At 48.8% G+C, this 18,520-nt stretch overlaps 1 long non-coding RNA gene across 1 annotated transcript; it reads left to right on the top strand.

Moving 5' to 3' along the window:
• The first annotated feature begins 3,735 nt into the window (after window positions 1-3,735).
• LOC121011989 (uncharacterized) lies at window positions 3,736-5,210 on the top strand. Its single transcript, XR_005781897.1, has 3 exons — window positions 3,736-3,938; window positions 4,159-4,355; window positions 4,976-5,210. It is a non-coding gene; the product is annotated as an uncharacterized LOC121011989 (long non-coding RNA).
• Window positions 5,211-18,520: the final 13,310 nt, after the last annotated feature.

Genomic DNA, 18,520 nt, shown 5'->3' with positions numbered 1-18,520 from the left:
AGCCTCTAAATGCCAGGGTCCTCTCCTCTCTCTATGGCACTGGCAGAGAGCAGGGTGCAGGCCCCAGCTCCTCTTCCCAGACTTGGGCAGACCCTCCCCGACTGGAGGGTTACAGAATGTGCTGTAGCTGTGATTCATCTGACCCTCACGTGGGAGCTGTGAGGCAGAGCAGGGGTTGGGATTCCCATTTCACAGATGGGAGACTGAGGCATGGGGCATGGGAAGGTGTGACTTCCCAAGGCCACCTGGTGAGGAAAGGACAGGGCTCGGTGACAAGCCAGGCCTCCTGCTCACACCCAAAAGACTCCTCGCCCTCATCCTAAGAGCAGCCATGGTTCGGGCTTACTTGGTGCCTGACACGTGATGTGCCCTTGGCAGGCGACTCAGCCAGCCATCGCAATAGCCCTTTACTTCACGTACAAGCGCCAACTGCATCTGACAGACAGATGAGGACACGGAGGCTCAGAAAGGTAGCTTGGGGCCACCTCAAGCGTGAAGAGCAAAGCTGAGATTCAAATGCAGGTTGTCCTGACTTCAGAGCATGTGTTTCTAACCTAAGCCACAGAGACAATGGGGTGACATTTAAACTCAGCCAAACACGGGGTCATGCAAAATGACCAGAGGAGTGGGGTGTGACGCTGGGAATCAGCAGTCCACATCTTACCAGAGTGTTCAAACTGAGCTCTTGACCAAATGAGAGTTTCCGGGCAGCCTGATAGAAAAACAGCTTTGGGGGTTGGGCCGCTTGGGTTGCAGGACAGTGGGCTTCAGAAGCCCTGCCCCTCCAGGCCCTCTCACTCCCAAGACAGCCCCTGGTCAATGAGGATAATAGTGGTGACAGTGGAGATAAAGTCCTATTAACATCTTTTCATGGAAGCAGCCAAGATTCTCTGAGCACTTGCCATGTGCTGGCCAGACCATTCGTTACTGCCTTATTCTTGTCCCCGTTTACAGATGAGGAAATTGAGGCGCAGGCGAGTTGGTCAATCAGTATGAGAACACACTGATAACGAAGGGCAGACTCAGGATTTGAACCCGGAGCCCGCAATGCGTTTCCTCACTGAGTCCCCGGGGGATGGAGCGGAGATACAAGAGAACTTTCTATGGCTTCATCTGCAGGACTGTGTTCTTTTTCCCAAGAACCTTCCTCTCAAAAGTGGCTTCTCCCACAAAGCTCCCCACCTTCCCTTCTACAGACATTCCTTCTCCCCCTTTCTGAAAGATAGTTCCCTTTCCGTCCCTAATCCCTGTTCAAGGGCATCGGCTGGGAGCCTGGCCGCCAGGGCTCTGAACAAAAGGGGTGTGATGGCCCCACCAATGCCCGGGAAGCGAGCCAGGTGGTTTTCAATTTGCTTTCAGCAGAAGAGGAGTGTTATTGCTGCTACCAATCTACTTAGAGTTATTGGGAAACAATCTTTGATCACAATCTCGTGATTTTTGGCATAAATGTTGGAAGCAGTTCCAAGAATTGAGCAACACCGTCTTAATGAAACTCCCCCACGTCCACCCGTTTGCCAAACAAATAAACAGCAATTTTTTATAGCACTTAGTTCTCCGAAGCTGAAAATTAGGTCTCTGCTGCTTTGCTGAATCCTGTCCCTTCCAGCAGTGACTAAATTCATGTGCAGATAAAAGAACAAATTGAGAAAAAGCTCTGTTCATTTCCTTAAAGCATCCACTTCCAAATCAATATTACTTTGTGTTTAATCATTATTAAATTGTTGACAGACTATCCATGAATGTTAATTGTAATAACAATGTAAAAGATTATTTTAAACAGTGCCTTATGGTAAAAAACAAAATTGAAGAACTTTTAATCAAGATACATATTTTTGATTCAGAGGAGTGCACCTCCCTCTCTGCCTGCCACCCCCCTCCCCTGTTCTTTTCCCATTTGTTAGCTTTGCAACAGCCCTGCTGACCTCCTAACGACTCCTCTAACACACCGGCACCTTTTCCACCCCAGGGCCTTTGCACATGCTGCCCCCTCTGCCCAGACAGCTCGTCCCCGAGATATAATTATGGCCTCCTTTCTCACCTCCTGCAGTCTTTGCTCTAAGTCACCTTCTCAGTGAGGACTTCTCTGACTTCTGTATCAAAAATTTCTCCCCCTTTCTCTCAACCCTTCATACTCTCTGCCTTGCCTTTTTCCCTCTTAGCACCAATCCCCTCTTGGTATAAAGACATCATTCAGATTGGATTAGGGTTGACCCTCATGACCTCATTTTAACTTAATGACCTGTTTAAAGGCTCTCTCTCTCTCCAAGTGCGGGCACATTCTGAGGTGCTGGGAGTTGGGATTTCAGCATATCGATTTGGGAGGTGGACACAAGCCAGCCCTTAGCACACGGGAAGCTTCACTTCATGCTAATGCCGCCAGCTCTATGCTTATGATTTGTGCACTTTGTGTTTGCATGTTCTGCTTCAGTAAAGATGTGAGAGGCACATGGTTTAAACCAAATTGTATTAGTACAAACAAAATGATTTGGAGTCTGCTCAGGTGGAGGTTTCTCTGACTAAAAATTAGTGTGTCTTCCGAGGCTCTGGGGCGATGCTGCACGTAAATCCCCGGGGCTGTGGGCAGATGGAGAAAGGGACAGCCCACGAGGTTCTGCATCCGGACCCCGAGATGAGAGGGAGAGCTGGCCCGGCTGATTTGCCCCATCCCCCCATCTCAGCAGATAAACCTCCTCCCAACCCTCCCTGATGGAGGTCTCTAGACCCGTATATGCCCATTTTACAGATGGTACAAACTGAGGCTTCAAGAGAAGGGACTTACCCAAAAGCCACCCTGGCTGTTTGGTTGTGAGCGTCCTCAGCCCTGACTGAGCCTGGTCACACGGTCCTATCCCTCAGGCCTGGCACCGTCCCACCATTTCCCATGAGTGAGGTGCAAAATGGGCAAAGAGCCTGCAGTCAGGGAGGGAGGCCAGCCAGCTCTTGCCAGGCAGCCTGCCCAGCCCAGGCGTCCTTTGGCCTGGTCACCTTGTGCCCAGCTCCGGATTCCCACACCAGTGGCATCCTAAGGACACAGGGCACAGCCTGCGTGCCTGGGAGGGATGAGAAAGTGGGGTTAAGATGAAATGAGACCTCCTCCCCTGTGGAGGTCAGGGGACCTGGGTCCCTCCTCGTGCAGCACTCATTTGCTGTGTGATCTCGCTGAGCCCCTTTGCCTCTCTGGGCCACAGCCTCCTCTCCCAGGAGAAACACACCGAGGATGAGTGAATGGCGACAGAAAGACCCATCCTCATGGCCACAACAGCCCTCCAATGGCACCAGCCTTTAGAGTTTGCCGGTCAGCCTTCCCGACCACCAGGGAAGCACTGCTGAGGCCAGTGCCTGGAGGGCATCTGAGACCCTGTGATAGGACGTGACACATTCAAGATTCCCCAGCTGGCCAATGACAGAGCCCCTAAAGCCACTATGGGGACTCTGAGCCCAGCCTGGGGGCTCTGCCGCTCCTTTGGTGACCCCTGGGAGGAGGGAGACTTCCCACAGGAGTACTGGCATTTCCAGAGAAATTGTGGCCCTTCTCTCAACCAGAACCGGAATTCTCCCAACAACACTGAGACTCCTTAGGGATGTTGACAACGCCCTGGAATTCCCTCAGGATTAGTGCACCGCCCCACCCCCCACCCCCAGACACTATATTCTTCCAGAACACCGGTCTTTCTGAGCTGTCATTAGAATTCTTAGAAACAAAGGTTCTTCAACATAGAAAGATTTCGTAAGGAAAGGTTAGCATTTCTCAAGAATTGGAGTATCCTCTCAGAAATGTGAGTTTCCTTACGAATTTTGAGATTTCTGACACCCACAGAAAGGCTGACAGTCTCCCCCAAGTCAGTGATTCTCCCCCAAGAAAACTAAGAGACTCCACAGGAAGTTGCCTAAAAATGGGAGCTAACTTCCGGGGCACTTAAGATGCCTCAGGGAATCAGGTAAAAGCAGTGGCCTATTCCCAGAACTTTGCAAGATGCACACCAAGAGACGTGGGTGCCTGCGGAGAACCCCTCCACACACACACCCACACTCACAATTGCGTACATGATGCAACACACACACAGACACACACACACACACACACACGCAGGGATTCATGGTGGTCTCAGGAAGTGACAAGTTCCCACCCAGCTGACCTCATGGCCTCATCCTCCTCAGGCCTCTTGTTCTCCACCCCACCTCCTTGCTGGCATCAGCCACAAGTGGCCAGTCTTCCAGAAGCTCTGCTCAGGGCCCCCAGGGCACCTGCCCGCCCCCTCCTCCCTGCTACTTAAGCTCTTCTCCACCGCTGGCTCTCACTCCAGGGGCAGGTGGAGGAGACCCGAAGGTCCCAGGTGACGGGAGCCATAACCCAGGTAAGGGTCCCACATTCCCTGCTCTCAGAGGCCTGGAGAGAAGCCGGGTGGTGCTGGATAAGGAGCTGGAGCCCTGGGTTCTGGTCCCCTGGGGCCTCAGTTTCCAGATCTGCAGAATGGAGACCCTCAACCTTTGGTATATTATGTCTGTCAAATAACCAACACCACACCTAGGGGAAATCCAAAGGCCACTTGTCCAAAGACCAGAAATGTGTCGGCTTATGAACACACTGTGTTGATTTTGTTCATTTGTGGCAAATATTAAGGATTCAGAGCACTCCCTGCCTGGGAGGAAGGGACACAGAGATGAGAGATGAGTGCTAAGCGCAGGGCCCAGAATCTGCGGGCGCAATTGTCATTGTCATTGTTCTGGGAGCTGTTAGCCCAGAGAGAACAGGTGCTCTGCTCGTGTGTGAGACCGCTTCGGCCACCTCCCCGCAGGTCCCAGGCCGGAAGGGGGCATGAGCCCCCTTCACATGACCGGGGTCCTGTGGGGGATCCAAGGGGGTGGCGGGGTGGGGATTGCAATTAGGCGTCTGCAAACAACAATCATAACTGTAGTTGTTCCATTTCTCGGTCCAGTTTATGAGGACGCAATCCCCCCCCTCCTTCATCTGCAGGGTGCTCGAGAGGGGACCCCGCGGGCACCACATGACACCAGTCTTTTGTACGTACTACCAAGAAAGCCAATGCGCTGCGAATTAAACACATGAATTGTAAGATGCCTCCTGATTTCAGAGACAGTCCTGTGAGAGAAAAATCTGGGTCAAAGCCACTTAAACGTGGTAGTAAAAACCAGATGGTGTAATAGATATGATGAGCTTCTGAGTCCTCCAGCAAAGGAGTGCCCTCCTGCCTGCCCACTGTCTGTCTTTCTTCCTTAATTCCTCCCTCCCTTCCTTCCCCACTGCCTTCTTTCTTTCTTCCTTTTTCTTTCTTTCTTTCTTTCTTTCTTTCTTTCTTTCTTTCTTCCTTCCTTCTTTCCTTCCCTCCTTTGTCTTTCTTCTCTCTTCCTTTCTTCCACATTTCTTAAAATTTCTTTAAATTTTAAAATTTCTTTTTAAATTGAGTTGCATACATAAAATGTACACCTTGATGACTCTTTCCTTATGTGTACGCCCATGTAATCACTGCCCAAATCTCAAGACAGAACACTTCCATCACCCAAGAGTCTCCCCTATGCCCCATCCTGCTCATACCTGCCCCCAGAGGGGACTACTCTTCTGACCTCTATCCCCATGGGTGAGTCTTGTCTCATCCGCTTTTGATCTCCATGGAAGCAGAATCTTACTGACTTCTTTTGTTCAACATAATGCCTGTGAGATCCACTCATGTTGCTGCGTCTGTCAGCTCTCTCTCATATTTCTTTCTTCTAACTCAAATGAAATCCAGTCCAGGAACCCTGGCTCCTCCCTTCTTCTGCCCTCCCCTCCCTGGGATGCACTTGGGCCCCAAACAAGTCCCCCCTGTGTGTGTTGGCTGTGCCCACTGCCCCTCACCCAGGCTGCAGAGTGGCCCTGGGAGGTCCTGCTGCCTCCTCCCTCAGCCTTCTGGTCAACCTGAGGCCTGGAGGCACTCCACAGGCCATTCTTTCCAGCATTTCTCACATTCAAGCCTTCGTGAGCATCCATCAGGTGAGAGCGCAGACCCAACATTCCTTATCTGCCTCCTCACGCCCAGGGAGGGTGAGGTCTGCCCTACTCTGGTGACCTCCAATCCCAAGCTCCTTGTGTCTGTTTTGCCTCCATCCAGCTCGCTCAGCTATAGTTCAGGGCTTGAGTTCTTAAACTGGCAGTCCCAGGGATGGAGCCCAGCAGTGTGAGTGCACACGCGTGTGCCCATGTGTGCATGTGTCCCACAACATATATTTGAATCACTTTTTTTATTAAGTTTACTTATTTATTTTGAGAGAGAGAGCATGAAGAGAAGAAGGGCAGAGAGAGAGGGAAAGAGAATCCTAAGCAGGCTCCACACTGTCATCGCAGAGCCCAACTCAGGTGTCGAACCCATGAACCGTGAGATCATGACCTACGTTGAAACCGAAAGTTGGATGCTTAACCGACTGAGCCACCCAGACGTCCCTATTTGAATAACTTTTGAAATCTGACTTAGTTGCCAGTATCTTAAAATCAAAAGTTTCAATTCACGCTCTCGACAAGTTGTGTGTGTGTGTGTCCATGATAAGCCAGGCCCTACTGTGGAGGCTGGGAATACGCAGTGAACAAAACAAAGACCTTGCCAAAAAAGGACCTTACATTTACAGGCACTTCATCAGAATTAAAAAAAAAAAAAAAAAAAATCCCCGCTTTTCTGGAAAGTTCTAGGTTCTAGCCAGAAGGGGTCCACATCTCCCATATGGTGCAGTTGGCTAGTGTCTTGTAAAAATCACACATTTTGAAAGGCACTTGCCCTCCAGTGCATGGCAGCCCCTTCCCTCATTTAAGCTGCTTGCTTGGCTCCTGAAGGCATTTGAATCCTTTACCCCCTGGTTTAGACTTCTGGAAAGCGACTACTGTCAGTCCTGATCTACAAGGAAGGCTGATGAGGACCTTTCTCAGCCTTCTCCCTTCCCCACTGGGCTCATACCGTCTCCTCCCCACCTCCAACACACACAGAAAAAGCCCAGGCCTAGGACTGGAGATGGTTGGGGGTAGAGAGTGGGGGGTGGGGAGGGGACATTCCCTTCCAATTTCTATAGTATTAAAAACAAATTCCAGGTGATTCTCAAGAAGCTACCATCTCTGTTAGATTATTAAGAAATTACCTTTCCAGGGAGCGCCTGGGTGGCTCAGTTGGTTAAGCGTCCCTCTTCAGCTCAGGTCATGATCTCCCAGTTTGCGACTTTGAACCCACAGCAGGATCTGTGCTGACACCTCAGAGCCTGGAGCCTACTTTGGATTCTGTGTCTCCTTCTCACTCTGCCCCTCCCCTACTCATGCTCTCTCTCTCTCTCTCTCTCTCTTTGTCTCAAAAATAAACATTAAAATTTTTTTAAATAAGAAATTATCTTTCCAGGAGTGCCTGGGTGGCTCAGTCAGCAGAGCATCTGACTCTTGATTTTGGCTCAGGTCATGATTCCAGGGTCATGGGATCGAGCTCCACTTTGGGCTCTGTGCTGAGTGCAGAGCCTACTTAAGATTCCCTCTCTCTCTCTCTCTCTCTCTCTCTCTCTCTCTCCTTCCCCTGCCCTTCTCCCCCCACTCATGCTCTCTCTTTAAAAACAAATTAAAAAAATAAAAAAGAAATTCCTTTCCATGATCACTGCTATCTATTAGGGTTTCTCATGGGCCCAGTGCCATGCCAGGGGCTTTGTGCACATTATCTTATTCATCCTCCAACCTCCTTGTAACAAGGGTCTGCTCTCAGCTTCATTTTACAGCTGAGAGACTTAGGCTCAGAGAGGTCACTTGACTCAGCCAAAGTCACCCAGCAATTAGATGGTGAGCCTGGAACTGGGAGCTGGATCTTCCTGCCTCCATAACCACCTATAAGCCCCCACTCTAATCCACTCCCATTCTTGCCAAAGGGGAGTCCTTGCTGATCTTCTCTGGAACTGAGGAGGTTGGCCCAGCTCACCACCCAACCTGCCTTTGTCTCCCTGCCTCCCCCGTGATGGGACTGAGCTAAAGAAAACGGGCAGAGAAATTCCCACCATTAATGCCTACTGTATACCCATAGGCTCTGAGTCTTTCTTCAAGAGGTGACACACAAGGGTGAGTAAGTTGCTATAATGACTGTGATAAGGGAGATCATTGGCTTTAGCCCTTGTTACCACTTCCTTTGCATCCAATTTAGTTATATATTGTTGCATAACAAATTGCCCTCCAAATTTGGTGGCTTCTATCAGGAATTCAGGAGCAGTTGAGTTGGACGGTTTCAGCCTGGACTCTCTCTGTGTTGGAATTAGGTATTGGCTGGGGTTGTAGTCACCTGAAGGCTTGCTCACTGACATGTCTGGCGGGTGATGCTGGCTATTAGCAGTGTCCTTGGCTGGGACTGTCGGTTGGAGCTTACCTGTGGACTCTGGATGGCCTGGGATTCCTCATAACATAGTGACTGAAGGCCAGGGCAGGTGTCTCCAGAAAGAGAGAATGGAAACACAGCATCACTTTGGTTGTGCTGCATTCTTTGGAGCCATCGCCAGCTTTACCCCGACTCATGGAGGAGGAATACAGACACCCCCCACCCCCGTATTAACACCGCATGCAGAAGATGTGGGACAGGATAAATATATAGTTGTGGTCGTCTTTGGAAAATGCAATCTACCATAGCATCCTCATCCACTAGCTCAAGTATCCGAGGGAATTCAAACAATAACCATCTCTCATAATCCTGGCTCTGTCATTACCGCTGAGTCACCTTGGCCAAAATTATCTCACTTCCATTTCTTCGGCTATAAATTGAAGTTAACAGTGCGTGCCTCTCAAGGTTGTTAAGAAGATTTGACTAAGTGAAATGGTGAGTGGAAAGCACCTAGCGTGGGAACTGGCACAGAGTAGTCCCTCGGCAAATGGCGACTGCTGCTTGCCGTGTCTACCAATGGAAGCGTTAGACCGTAGTATGCACTCTGGGGCCAGCCTGCCTGGCTTTGGGTTCTAACTGCCACTTATCAGCTGTGTGTTCTAGGGCAAATTATTCTCTCTCCCCACACCTCACCTCTCTGGCCATAAAGCAAGCATGATAAAAGCACGTATTTCATAAGGTCCTCGTGAAGGTAAAATGGGGTGATGGAGACAAAGTGCTTGGCAAGATGTCGGGCACATAACACACTTAGTAAACTCTGGCTGTTCTTAGGACCACATGTGCAGAGGAACTTACTGCCCATTTACAAAGCACTTCTATATCCAGGGCCGTGTTTTCCTCTCAAGAAGCAGGACAAGTAAAAATATGTCAGTTTTGCCGATGAAGAAGCTCAGAGGCTCAGAGAAATTGAGTGGCTTGATTCAGCCACACAGAAAGTGACCGGGAAGATCAAATGAGACGCCAGGGCTCCTGGATCCCAGACTAAGGTTTCCCTGTTGACCAAATCTTGTCTCCATCGGTACCCAGAGGGAACGTGGGGATGTTTGTGGGCTCTCTGCCTCCCCTGGCACCTGCTTAGCACAAGCCATGCTCATTTTGGAGGTCCCAGGTCCCAAACAGGTAAGTTACCCCATGCTCCTTGGAAGCTCCTTCCAAGGAGATTCCAGAAGAAACTCCCCTCTGTTGGACAAGCTGACACCTGTCACCAAGTCTGACTCATTAGAAGTGCTTAGATTTGCAAGTGATACAGGAGGCCCTCTCCCTTTCCTAGAGGTTCCTAATCCTTTTTGGATCCCATTTGGTGTCTAGATCATATGTTTAATACAAACCTCATGTCATTTCTCTGTCCTCTCACTGTAGTCTTCTTACACTTGGTTCCCAGGCAAATCTTTCCAGCGTCCGTCTCTGATGACCTGAGTCCCATGAGATTGCAGTGCCAGCTGCTTTGGAACCACATTATCACAGACTTGTGGCTTCCGGTCTTCTGATAAAAGACTTTGGAAACCACTCATATGCCTCAAGTCCAGAGTCTGGTCCATATTGTCTCTGACGGTTTCTTATCTGGAACCCCACTCCAGATACTAATTTCTGTCATAGAGATTGTTTGATTGTAAGGGACAAAAACTTTCCCTATGAAATAGTTAAGCAAAAAGGTTGATTTATCAAAAAGGGAGAGGTGTTATCCCAGTGATTTCAAAGTTCAGAAGTCCCCCGGGCCTCTCAGACCACTAACACCAAGATCTGGGAAGCTGTCTACAGTAAAGCAGTTACACCCCCTTTGAGGCCACCGTGTTTGTTTCTCAGAGCATAACTGTATCATCATTTTCTCTGCTCCATCATAAATAACCCCAGTGTGGTCCCCTTGTGTCTGACTTGTCATTGCCTCCTGAGTCAAATGCTCAATAAAATCTAGTAAGAGAGTCTCAGTTCTACATCTGCGAAGGTAATCCTTATCCTGGTTCCTGGGCAGGGTCACAGAGCTGTTTCTGGGATGAGCTTATTCCTGTGGCTCTAGTGGAAAGGTGTGGCCTTGAACTTACCCATGCACCTTTGTCCCGGCGGGCAGTAGAACTGGAGGTTTCCTGAGCAGCGGTGGTCTGTTGGACATAGGCCTTCTCAAAACTGGCCAGGTGCTTGGCCATGGTGGTGTGCTTGGGATGGGCCTTCTCAGTGGGAGCAACCAGCAGGCTCTGGCCACCAGCAGTTCTTCAAGTAGCAGAGGAGCTGTCCATGTCTGTGAACAGAAGTCCTCTGAGAAGGACCAGAAGTACATTTTCCTAAGGACCATGACACTGAGAATGTCACTGAGTACAGTATCTAGCCCAAGAAATCCAGTCTTGCCCTTGAAAACAAACCTGCTGACCACACCCCCAGTGAGAACAGCTGGGCCAAGTCCTACTCCACCCATGAGAACCCATGTGGCTGGTTGGGTCACCATGAGTTACCCTGATCAAAGTGAGATGAGGGCTCAAGGCTCTGCTGACAAAAGCAATGTGATGGGCCAAGGGTCTTTAGGCCACAAAAGAATGACTCTCCCTGGACAGCTTGGTCAAGAGGGTATGAAAAACCCTGGCTACTCTGACCACAGTCATCAGCCCAACCTGACATTATAGGTGTGGGAGTTATGAGTGTTTCAGGCAGTGGTCTTCCTGCAGATGGTTCTCTAGAAAGTGCTGCCAGGTCTGAGGTGGCTGTGTCTGGCAGTTATAGTCAGTCTGGGTCATCTCGTGGTTTTGATCAATCTAGGGAAGAGCCAGTAAGTGGTCAGCTTGGGTCAGGGAAAACTGGTGGTTTGGGTCAGTCTGGGGTGGGATTAATGAGTGGTCAGACTGGTGTGATTATGATCAAATTGGTGGTAGGTCATCTGGTGATTATAGTCAAATTGGGGATAGGCCATCTGATGGCTCTGGTCAGCTAGGGAATGGGTCATCTGGAAGATATGGTCAATCTGGGGCAGAGTCAATAAATGGTCATCCGGAGTCTGGGTCATCTTGAGGGAAGCCTTTAGAACAACCCCAAACATTTGCTCTGGAAGAGGAGGGTTGCCTGCACTGCAGAGGTGGAGAAAACAAGACCAGTGACTTGCCTCCAGGAGTGGTCTGGGACCCAGGGAGTGCCCTGGCTGTGACTTCCCAGGCCACTCTTGCTTGGGCCCCCATTGGAGGTTCCCCAGGAACTCAGCTCACACTGTCCTCCTGCTCAGCTTCCTCAGTGGCTCCATGCTGGATGTGACCATGGAGGCTCCCTTAGCAATGCCCCAGACCAGATATGGCCAAGTCTTACTCGCTCTGCAGAACTGTCAATCTGTCTTCACTGGGATCCACATGTGAAAATGGTAGGTACTACACAAGGAGGGCACAGTGGGGGACAGTGCTAAGCAAAGTGGCAGCTACCAGGCTCACTGGGGACCACAGTCAGGATGCAACAAACCACACCACCAGAGCCTCTGTCTTCTCATTTCAACGTCTGACCAGGTTTCTCCACCAGGGAACCTACATTTCTAAACAGAAAAGGATATCTTCTTGCTAGAAGCACGTATCTTCCATGAAAGTGTCCCTGAGTATTGCATGGCCCCTTGCCTGTGCTCACACAGAGAGACCCTGGGCAGGATCTCTGTCAAAGCACCTCTCACACTACGTTGTAATTGGGTGTGTGCACCTACGTGAGGTCTGTGGGAGTAGAAGCTGCCTTATATTTGTCATTAATTTGTTCATTTATTTACTCAACAAATACTGAGCCATTCACTATCGTGTTGCTCCTGGAGATACACTGGAGAACAAGACAGAGGAGGATGAGTAGATGGTTGGATGGACAGATGAATAGATGAATAGGAGGATGAGTGCAAGGATAGGTGGCTGGGAGGATGGATGGATGGATGGATGGATGGATGGATGGATATAGGGTGGATGTGTGTATGGATGGAGGGATGTATTAAAATGTAAAAAGATAAGCTGATGACTCAAAAACTCTTTTGTGGTCTCCCCTAAAAACCTAAGTTTGGTTCACTAGATGAGTTCTAAAAATTCACACTTACTTAGTTTAAGAGCAATGAGCTGGGGTGCCTGGGTGGCTCAGTCGGTTAAGCGTCAGACTTCGGCTCAGGTCATGATCTCACAGTTCATGGGTTTGAGCCCCAGTTGGGCTCTGTGCTGACAGCTTGGAGCCTGCAGCCTGCTTCAGACTCTGTCTCTCCCTCTCTGCCCCTCCACTGATTGCTCTCTCTCTCTCTCTCTCTCTCTCAAAAATAAACATTAAAAACATTTTTAAAAAGAGCAATGAACTAAGGGTTAATCAGATTCTGTAGCATTATTTTTCAGACAGACCATCCCCTGAATAAGTAAGTGTCCAGATGCTGGGCTGGGAACCCAGTCACCACCTAATGGATAATCTCTAAGATCATTTTTCATGGTTGAGAGGGATGCTGTAAATCACAGATGGGTGCTATAACTCAAGAGTGAAATTGAACATGGGTTTAAAAAGACAGGCAGGCGAGCCCTAGAACCCAACTGCCAGCTGTCTGTGGTCCTTTCTGGCTCCCAGAGTCTGAATTCAACGCCTCAGAACCAAGATCACAAACTTAAATGCCCATTAGGGGTAGGAAATTAGCAAAATCGGTAAGTGGGCTCCAGTTAAGAGAAGTACAACATACGAGTTCAGTTTCAGTTTTAGGGATCCAACAGAGAGTAGTGGGCACTACGGCAAACTGGACGGGAAGGCGGGCCCTGTCTTGTCAGATTTCTGAATCTTAAACAGAAACTGAATATTTGGGTTTGTAGGTAAACTTACTTCATTTTTAGGTTCTGAAAACTCACTGTAAAATTTTAAAAGACTGTGCTTGCAAAAGAAGCAAGCCTGTGGGCCTCTTTTGGTCTGCAACCTGCCACTTGGCAACCACTATTTTAGAACATGGTTTCTAAGAAGAAATGCCTTCTATGCACCTTAAAGCAAGTCCCAAGGAATGTAAAAGCTCCCACCTGTTTATAAGGTGGTAGACGCCCTATTGATGACAGGTAGCCCTCCAGCCCATATCTTTCTTTTACTTGCTGAATCGTCACAAGAACTTTATTTTCCATGCTACACAGGAGACGCACAGAGAGGCTATGTAAATTGGACAAGATCACACAGCCAGGAAATAGCGGCACTGGGAGGAAAACAATCTGTGTTTTTAACTATCATGGTAATTTGAGTTAATATTTGCCAAGCGCCGAGACTGGTCTTTGGAGCAGAAAGAAAAACATTTTATAACCATCGGCTATAATTGTTGTTATTATAAATTTCCCCGATCCCCTTTGCAGCCTGCTCTCTTCAGGGACAGAAGTCATGCTGAAACGGGTCCTGCAGAACTCCTTACCCAACGTGGTGAGTTTGACAAAGGTAGACCCCATAGATCAGCTAGAGGTACAGAGGGACGGCCAAGGTAGGGAGAGATAGTCCACACTGGCAGTTTTACCCCTGGACTCTCCAGCCTCCCAGAATTTCGCTGCCCTGTCCTTTGTCCGCATCCCCGATGCTGGGGAAGGGGGAGAGAAATAGGGGACTGATGTTGCCAAGCCGTTTTCACCTGTGGAAGAAGGAGATTTGTGTCGTGTTTATAAAAGACTCTGATAAAATCACTCCACTCTGTACCTGGCCCGTCAGGGGCTGGGCTGGGCTGGAAGGGTGGCCCAAGCCTCCTGTCACAGAGACCTCTGCTTATCTGTATTTCGGCTGTGCCCAGTTGTCTGATTCTGGCTCTGCATCACCCATCAGTTGAGCATTCTGAAAAGTAAGATGTGCCATGGGCCTGAGCATTGCTCTCTTGCTAAGACACTGCAGTAGCCACCCCACCCACTCCTGTTTTCTCCCCTTCATGGCTTCAGAGAGATCTTCCTGACTCCTGTCTCTGATCAGAATCTTCTGGAGCTTCCCATTACCAGGAGGATCAAGTTCAAACCCCCAAAGCTGGCAGTCAAGGCCTTTCCTGCTCCAGCCTTATTGTCCTCTGTCCCCATCTTGCTGCTCTAGCCAGCTGATCTCAGACATCCCATAAACTCCAGGACCTTTCCACACTTTATAGTTTTGCTCCTCCCTCTGCCTGGAAAAATCCCACACCCCTTCAAGTTGTGGCTCCAATAGTTTGTCTTCTCCAAAGTCTTTCCAGATCGCTCCAGGTGGACTGACTCCCTCCTCAGGACTGCCACAACCTTGTGCACACGTATCCATCACGCTTATCATATTGTATAGTAACTGTTGGTTTCTTCCACTAGAACAAAAGCTCCTTGAGGGGAGGGACTCTGTCGTAGTCTTTCTTGTGTTTGTCTTATAGCTCCTACTTGGGCACAGAGCAGGCACTCCATACATACTTTGTTGGAGTATGAACTGGAAATGAAAGGGGAGAATGTGGATGGATGACCGAACAAGGGGCGGAAGTATTAACGAATAGTAAAATAGAAAAATGAAAACATGTATGATAGTATGGGTGGATAGAAGAATGGATGAGTGGCTGGATAAATACAAGGAGGTATGGACAGAATATGATGGAAAAAGAATGGAAAGAAGGAAGAATGAAGGAAAGGGAATTTAGATGTATGGGTGAATGGATGGAAGAATAGGAGACCGTAAAAATGATGGATGGATATAAGAGAAGCGGGAAAGATGAAGGATAATGGATGGATGTACAGACAGATAAAGGGATGGATGGACGGATTGTTATGTGCCAAGTTAAGGATGTTCCACTCTTGTGCTGGAAGACGGTAGGGCTCTGGGCCTACGATGTATTTTCCAGCAATTTGGTAATTACCTCCCCCTTCTGGATAAGTCTGTGTATGACAAGGACAAAGGAGGTTCTGAGTCTGTATTTCAGTTTGATCTCTTGTGTCTCCTCTTGTCCTCCCTCCCACTGCCACCTCTGTCCCTCTCTCTCCTTCAGACGTCCACTCACTCAAGTTATTTAGGAACCTTTACTCTGCTCTCACCCAAGTGCCCACATCGTCTGAGCCTTATTACTGCCTGGACTTTCAGGTAAAATCAGCAAGTTCTCTCCTGAGAATCTTCTGAGATTAGCCAAACCTTCACATCTGAGACTAGCTCGGTGGTGGCCCCACCCCATCACTCACTGGTCTTCTCTGTCAGGCAAATGTGCCACAGCTGCCCTGTCAAGAGAGGCAGGCTTGGCTGTTGCTTGACTGTGCAACCTTGGGCACATGGCCTTAGCTCTCCATGCCTCAGTTCTCTCATCTGTCAGATGAGAGTGATTATCAGACCCATATGAAGTGATCATAGCTCATCAATTCCAAGACACACATTTCCCCCACATTGTACCATTTCTGAAGTTGACATATGTCTTATATTCAATGGTATCCCATAGTTGGCAATTAAAAAAAAATTCCTAGTGGCACATTAAGATCATGTGTATCTTAATCTATGGTTTTTGACATGTATGAACTATAGTACAATGATTAGATGAGAAGACGTCTGGTTCCTTGTCCACCAGAGTAGAGATTCAAAACTTAGTGGTTTATTCCCCTTTCCCCTAGATTTATATCCATAAAATAAACAATCAGGTTAGTTACTTAGGATCACAATATGTGGGGTCCAGGCTGGAGAAGTGAGAAGTGGTCCACGGTGGAGAAGTGGTCCATGCTGGGGGAGTGGCTCATGGTGGCCTCTCCTGCATCCCTCTCTTCTGAGTTTCTTCTAAACATGAACATGGTCCAGCCAGCACCCCGACTCATGGGAAGTTCTGATTATGAGGAATATGATTTGTTCCACAAAGTAGGACCTTCAGGGACCTTGGGAACAACAGCCCCCATGCCTTCCAGCACTCAACTGCCCAGACTCAGAGTTGGGAATCCAGATTGTAGGAACAGCTCTGCCACCAGCTCACTGTAAGACCTGGGCAAAGCAGTTCACATCTCCAAGTCTCCTTTTTCTTGTCTATAATCCCTCTATGGCAAGTTTGTTGTAAGGATCAAATGAGAGGCTTGGGGCCTGGCATGCAGATGGTGCTCAATTAATGGAGGCTTTCCAGTTTTTCCCAGGACAAACACTTCCCGGCCTCTTTCATTAACTGGCTGATTGAAAGTAAGTTTTTTCTTCTCATCTCCACCCCCATTGTTTCCCAACCTCATTGCCTTCTTCAGTGTTGAGCAGTCCTTTCTCAAGGGCTCTGAAAGCATGGGCTCTGGGGCCATGGAGAGCCTCCCTGACACAGAATCCATATTTTGATCCATAAGGAGCACTAAAGCTGGGTTTTTGGATAAGCAATGCCACAGTGACCAGTGGGGTTCCTGAGATAGCCTGCTCCATAGTGATTAATGTTAGATTTGAATTCTAGGTTCTCCTATTCCATCATGATCCTTGTTATAGATTTTCCTGAAGCAGCCCATTCCATAATGATCAATGTAGGAGCGGAGTTCTGGGGATAGCCCACTCCGCAAGCATCAGCATTGAAATAGAGCTCCTGAACTAACCTACTCCATGGTGAAGAGTATTGTCAAGAAATTCACTCACTCTGTAATAGTACTTCAGGGAAATTGCTGAAATTCTCTACTCCATAATGATCAGTGTTGTGGGGTTCCTGGAATATCCTACCCCATAGGGAAGACTTCTATCATGGGGTTCCTCAAATATTTCACTGTTGTGGTCAGCTATTGGGATATCTCATTCCATAGTGAAGGTATTATTGTTGGGTTTCTGGGCTAGCCCATTCTCTTGGTGTTAAAGTGAGGTTGTTCTGGGGGCGCCTGGGTGGCGCAGTCGGTTAAGCGTCCGACTTCAGCCAGGTCACGATCTCGCGGTCCGTGAGTTCGAGCCCCGTGTCGGGCTCTGGGCTGATGGCTCGGAGCCTGGAGCCTGTTTCCGATTCTGTGTCTCCCTCTCTCTCTGCCCCTCCCCCGTTCATGCTCTGTATCTCTCTGTCCCAAAAATAAATAAACGTTGAAAAAAAAATTAAAAAAAAATAAATAAAGTGAGGTTGTTCTTAGTATTATATGTAAGTTTCCAGGCTGTCTCACTTTGGTGAAAAGCATCATGGTGAGATTCCCGGGATATTGCACAACTCTATTGTGAGAAGCTCTCCAATAAAGCCAAGTGATCTCTGAGTCTTAAAGGAGGTTTTTTTTTTTTTTTTAAGTTTTATTTTATTCTTTATTTTGAGAGGGAGAGAAAGAGTGAGCAGGGAAAGGGTAGAGAGAGGGGGAGAGAGAATATTCCAAGCAGGCACCATGTTGTCAGTGTAGAACCCAACACGGGCTTCAAACCCATGAACCGTGAGATCATGACCTGAGCTGAAATCAAAAGTTGGACACTCAACTGACTGAGCCACCCAGGCACCTCAGGAAGGTTTTGTTGTTGTTGTTGTTGTTTGTTTGTTTTTGTTTTTTTATTACATCGTTGTGTTTTCATTCTATTTCTCAAATCCCCTATGCTGAGGGGTGGGGGAAGGAAGGGAGAAGACAGGAGCAGTGGACAAAGGAGAGCTGTCCTGGCCAGACTTCAGGACTAGCATCATAGCTTGCCTCAGGCCACCTCCGTCTCCTCTAGGTTTCTCACCAAGATTGGGTCCCCAGCAAAAGACAGGGGAAAAGACGCGATCCCCTTCAAGCAGGAAGGGGCAGCCTGTAGTCGCCCTGGAGAGCCAGGGACGGCCTGACTCATCTGAGAGGCCTCTAGTGGCTTCCCTGGGATTCCTCCGTGGTTGTGGCGAAAGCCAGGGAAGGTGGCCAGAGAAAGCCCTGGCCTCGGCATCCTGAGACCTGAGTTCAAGCCACAGTTCAGCTACTAGCTCTCCAGGTGACCTTATACCAGACCTTTCCTCTCTCTGGGCCTCTCCTGTCCCATCTGTAAAATATGCACAGTTTCCGAAAGCCTTACCCTCAACGATGAGTGTTGGGGACATAGGAGAGGACAAGGCCAAAGGCCGGAGAGGCCTGTAGTGGCCATGGTTTTTCCAGGGGCCTCTCCGGCCTCCGCTCTCGTCCTCTTCCACGTGCTACTACAGGCCTGCTTCACAGTGACAACTTTTCATGTCTCTCTTTGCTGCCAGTTGCAGAGGCCCAGTGGTCCTCCTATCTGCAGGATCGGCATGGCACCTTGCGGGGACTCCAGTAAGGATGTTTAAACCCCAGAGAGTCACTGTGCAACTCTGGCCCCATCTCGAGAGA

The sequence above is a fragment of the Herpailurus yagouaroundi genome, unplaced genomic scaffold, assembly GCF_014898765.1.
Source record: "Herpailurus yagouaroundi ecotype Mexico unplaced genomic scaffold, PumYag 196, whole genome shotgun sequence".
NCBI lineage: Eukaryota > Metazoa > Chordata > Mammalia > Carnivora > Felidae > Herpailurus > Herpailurus yagouaroundi.
This window is presented reverse-complemented; position numbering and strand designations above follow the sequence as displayed.